The following is a 5,880-nucleotide window of genomic DNA, read 5'->3' as shown; positions in this document are numbered from 1 at the left end:
CCCCCGTGGTGTTTATATACCACCAAAAGAAAGCTCTATGTGTCCCCAAAAAATTTTAACATAAATTGCAAGGCTAGAGTCCGGTCATGCTGACTGGTGACATTTTTGGCTGACTGGTGAGACACCCTAAAATTTTTCAAGCCCTATATATATGTATATATATATCAGTATATGTCAATTGCCAATAATTACAGGCTCATGTACACACTTTCATACAGTTCTGGCCCATCATAGTTCCTAGTGCAAAGTACTGGCCTTTTCACATTTAAACAAATGGTACTAGTAGAAAGCTGCCGTTAATTATTTTTGGGGGGTCTTTGTTAAACATTATCAAAATTGCTTGGCAATCTGATTACGGTGCCAGCCAAACTATACCCTAGGCATTATTTGGATTCAGTTTCCTTATAAATTACAGTAGTACATCACATTAAAGCTTATAAAAGGCATGAATGCAACGTCCTTAAATTTATTTTTTAAATATAAGCAGTGTAAGTACCTGAATTTGACCTGGTATCAGCCTCTCACAGTGCCTGTACAGGAGGGCTGGAGTGTGAGATGAAGAAGCCAATCAGTTCATGTGCTGACAAGGAGCATGCTGATAGCAAAAGAAAGCAGAGTGACAGAGATGAGCTGATCACTGCACTGCTTCTCTTTCTTTTGTCCAGTTACAGAGTGAGGTGTGTCCAGGAAGACTGGGAGCTCAGAGGAATGGTTTGAATGATGTTGACCATCAGCCAGAGCACATTTAGTAGCAGAAAAAAAGTACTGTGGTGTAATCTTTGGACTGAAACGGAATATTGCAGGAAAAGCTGGTTTTGCTATTTAATCTTTTAATGGGCTATTCATTTTTATCTTGTATTTTTTGGCTGGAACTCAGCTTTAACGATTACTGTTAGAAATCTTGCTGAATTATTTTTTACCAGTGGTATGATGGAGACAACCACAAACAAAAAGGTATAACATGGTCAAAATCACAATTAATGAAACTGCCCACATTGAATTATTTACAGTTTGATAAGGATACTGTTTTTGGTGGTTTGTAATGGGAAATGCTCATCAATAATTCAGATAAGGGAATATAATGGCACAGAATTAATCTGTGGTATGAATTAAATATGATATTTCAGTACACACACTCAGCCTTTAGAAAAACTTTACATTTCAATTGTGTTTCATATGGCAGTGTTTCAGATATGTGGGACTAGTTACCTGGGGCTACAGTGTATTGTCACTGACTCAACATGAGAGTGAAGATTTTTTGCTTCTGTGGACATCAATGGTCTTTTTAGGTTTAAAACATCATTTTTCAGAACATCAGGTGACATCAAGATAAGGAATGAAACAATGAAAGCAAATATAATATAGCAAACCTCGAATTAAAATCAAACATAGATTATCTTTAAATACTTAGCAATGAAAGAGAATATTAAATATCTTAGGTTAGAGTATGAAGGAAGGATAGAGGAAAATATTTTTTAGGGCTTGGTAACCTATGGTGGTAATAAATAGAATAATTACCATGCAACACATACATTTATGGAAGAAGTAATAACATAAGGAGAGAGTCTCTAAACCGCATACAAATCTGAGGGGAATTAACGGCATGTGATAAAATGTGTTAAAGTATGAATACTGAGACCTTTCTCAGAAATGATGTTGTACCTTGCAGGAATAAGGCCTTACAGAGGCAAAATATGTGTTTAAGGTATAACAGAGGCATACATTGGGAAACAGAGAATCCAACATGAAACAGTCCTGTCAATCTAACAGTTGGAAATGCACATTTTATCATTGTTTACCATTACTGTTTCTATTTTTATTATACCAGTGTAATCAAGTAGCAGTAAGAACAGCTCCACCAAACCTGGATTTCCTATCTGTATAAAGAGAGGCTGGCTAATGACAAGCCTTCCCAGTTAATAATTCAATGTAACAGTCTCTGAGATATCAGGAACATGGGTGCCAATGCTGGAACAGATAGCCAGGAGTCCAAGAGTTTGATTAACTATCCCGGACAGTCCTTATATTGATAAACCATTTTGTCTCTCAGTAAAGTGCCTCCATTCCTCAAATGTAGGTGGACTGGGAGACAGACACTTTTGGGCTATCAGCTTCCTTGACATGGAAAAAAGCTGAACTATAGGGACAAGTGGGGAAGCTTATACTCTTTTACAACATCTGAAAAGAGACTTGATCACATTGTCCTGATATAATTGATGGAGATAACAAAGCTTGTGAGTGTATCAGTGCTCAGACTGCTGTAATTTGTTAGGTTCCTCATAAAAGACATTGTTCCAGATTGGAGTATATTTATTATAATGCATGGCAGTTTTCATCTCGCTCGATATTCTGCTTAAGAGCAGGAGAGTGGAGTACGTAACATACTTGGACAGGTTACCTCCAAGTAGAGAATGAGTGAATACTTAGGGACAGTAGGACCCCCTGAATAGAATCACTCCAATCTGCATTGCCTCATCTTGCCAAGTGCTGCAGTTGTGACACCACAAATGTTTTGACATGTGGGACTGTTTAGCCTCCTGCCTTTTTAGATTACTGTTGTACAGTCAATTTGACTCTGGGAGATTGTTTTTTTTATAGGTCAAAGCTCCAAAAATGTAATTCATAGTAAATCCTGAGGAAGATCAAAACAAGTTTATAAGGTCCATCAGGAAAGACACTGCAATTTCACCACATTTGCCAAGCTAAGGGGAAACATACCCTGCAAAGTGCAAATTCATTTTTATAGACAGCAGTTTATTTGATTTGATTAAATCAGCCCCAAAGAGCAGGTTGCGTTACTAGAAAGAGTAAAATATCATCTATTTTGGGTCTCATCTCTAATGTACACCTGGAACCAAAGTCAGCATATAGCGGGCTACTGCCCGATATCTCCTGACATCGCAGAGCCATGCTGCAGCCGGAAAGGATCCCAACAATATTGTCAGGATCCAAACAGCTGCCTGATTGACAGATGGCTCAGCCTCTCTAGAGCCAAAGTTAGCTCTACCTGCCTCTTCCCCTGTCTTTCCCTCCAGTGAGTTGAGCAATAAGCTCTCGGTAGAGTGTCCCACATACTGAGAAAAGTATATTTTACTCTATTAATACTTCTCATTTTAAGTATTTGATAAAATACAAAGCAAAATGAAGGAGGACTCCATATTCTGAAATAATCTGCTGACATTAACAGCTGTTGATCTTGAGAGAATGAAGTCTGATTGATCAGTATGTATGATTGTTTTAATTATTTTGGTAAGTCACTTTGCTAAGGCCATAGATAGTATTTTTTTAAATTAGGTGTTAATGGAGTAATGCCATATCAAAAGGAACTTTCAACGGGGAGTCAGGAGACAAATATAACTGCACTAGGTGGTAGAGGAGACATGTGAGCTAAAATGGTCTTCATACTAAGATTGGAACCTAACTAGAATATCTTGGATGGCCTTTACATTAGTACCCTAACCATCACAGATAGCTCCAATATGGGAGAATCCATGCTGTAAATGGGCCATTGTAGCTAATAAATGTCCCATACTTTCACCCTCCCCATAGTACTTTTGAATCATGAAGAATTGTATGTTGTCTACCTTTCCCTGATACCTTTATAAGTATATCTGATTCTCTAAGTTCAATCCAGTGGAACCAGGTAAGTAAGAAACTCTGAAATTTGCAATTGTGACTATTTAAAGAGGGCAATATGGTTTTAGACAATTTCCTGGCAGTTTCAGCCCACATGCCAGTAGGAGCTCACCAGAGTCACTGAAATAACTGAAAATGGTGCTGGGATGAATAGCCACAATTCCAGCACCATTTGAAAACAGTGTCTGAAACTTAAGTGGTTAATGAATATATAACTGCATTAAGTTGCATTTTATATCTGCTGGCTTTATGGCATTATTATTATTATTGTGGCTATTATTATTATTATTATAATTACACTAATGTCATTTGCTTAAATTTGATTTGCTTTAATTATCCTTGTAACATTCTCTACAGAGCTGTTATTTATAAGTGTTACCCCCTCTATAAGCATCATTCCCATGTTTTTAAAGAAGAATTGAAGAGAAAAAAATATAATCATAGAAATCATTGATCTCTGTGGCATAATGTGCCTTCTATATACAAATTGCTTTCTGGATATTTAAGACAGAATGAGTATAGCATGTTCTCTTCCTTTCTCAAGATCCACCTGTGATAGGTGCCATAAGCTTGGAGTACATATTATTCCACAGAGATCAATTATGTCTCTGCAAGTGTTTGTCTGTACCGTTTGTGACCACTTTAAAACACAGATGTATGTTTCAAAAACAAAAATCACAATACATTCTTATTTTCATTGAAAGCTGTACAAGGAATATTAATGTTTTAAAGATTGTACTAAGTTGAAATTTACATTACAAAAACATCACCAATTTAGCGTTTCAGAATAATCAACGAATGGTGTAACTGATCCCCAGATACATCCATTCTTGCACAGACGAAAGATGTTGTATCAGGATTAAACAGGCAAATAGCTGAAAGTAAAGTAAAGCAGTGTCCAGATGTGCAGTGTCACCTGCACTCCTTACAGCATTTAGGACCATACAGTAAATGTTGATGCTCACAGTGATGATCACGGATGGCGCCGTGCAATCCCAAGCCTTGATGCAAATGAAGATCACCAGCACTCGATGAATACTTGTAAATTCTTCTTTGTATTTATTTTAAAAGGTGCGTCACGTGCAAAAAACAAAGTTTTCGGGGCCATGCAGAGTCCCTTCATCAGGTGACATTGTGACCTCTGACTATGTCACCCTGATCAAGGGACCCTGCGTGGCCCCAAAACATTTGTTTTTGCACGTGACGCACCTTTTAAAATAAATACAAACAAAAATTTACAAGTATTCATCGAGTGCTGGTGATCTTCATTTGCATCAGGAAAGTAAATCAAAGGCTACTATGTGAGGACCCTTATATTAGGTTGTATGTCATCTTCACATACCTACTGCCTATGGCACATGGGCTACTGGCTGGAATGCTAAAATTGCTACGCTAAGCAACACAACTATCCAGCCTGCTGTGGGAGGGTATATGTCACATTTCTGCAAGGACATACTTTAAATTTTAACATTACCAACAGACATTTTTAAAAAAAAATCTTATTCCAGAATGCTGTGCAGATTGCAATATGGCATATTTATTTATTTTATTAATTACAGGTATTTATATAGCGCCAACAATTTACGCAGCACTTTACATAGTTGCACATTCACATCAGTCCCTGCCCTCAAGGAGCTTACAATCTGAGGTCCCTATGTCACATGCATACATACAGGGCCAACTTAGAGAGGAGCCAATTAACCTACCAGCATGTCTTTGGAGTGTGGGAGGAAACCGGAGTACCCGGAGGAAACCCACGCAAGCACAGGGAGAACATGCAAACCCCTTGCAGATAGTGACCCCAGTCGGGATTGGAACCGGGGACCCCAAGTGCTGCAAGGCAGAAGTGCTAACCACTACACCACTGTGGATATTTTTCTGCATCATGTTTTCAGGTCCTAAATGAAATAATTCAATACCCAAGAAGAGAGTGTTGAGGCGTGCAGCAGTTTACTAATTATATGTGATAAAATGTTTCGGTGGAATCTTGCCTTGCCAAGAGTAAGGTTGCATTTATGGTGGGTGCAACCACTCTAAATAATTATAGAGGACACAAAACAGTGTCAACAGCTCCTAACTCTATGCAGTTTTATCATGTAGAGTCAGAGGTTTAAACTGGAGGCTTCTGTTTTCTTTCACTGCGGGTTACTCAACATGAATTTGAAAAGTAAACATGTTTGTATTGTTTCAGTCTGTTCTGCAACATTGTAATCTTGCTTCACACATGATTTGCTTTGAAATGAA

General features: G+C 37.9%; 1 protein-coding gene across 1 annotated transcript in view; it reads left to right on the top strand.

Annotated features, from left to right (window-relative positions):
- Window positions 1-5,880, top strand: part of ITPR3 (inositol 1,4,5-trisphosphate receptor type 3) — a 218,399-nt gene that overhangs the window by 166,785 nt on the left and 45,734 nt on the right. The gene's annotated exons all lie outside the window — the stretch shown is intronic.

Source organism: Nanorana parkeri, unplaced genomic scaffold (assembly GCF_000935625.1).
Source record: "Nanorana parkeri isolate BGI_ZX_2015 unplaced genomic scaffold, ASM93562v1 scaffold252, whole genome shotgun sequence".
NCBI lineage: Eukaryota > Metazoa > Chordata > Amphibia > Anura > Dicroglossidae > Nanorana > Nanorana parkeri.
This window is presented reverse-complemented; position numbering and strand designations above follow the sequence as displayed.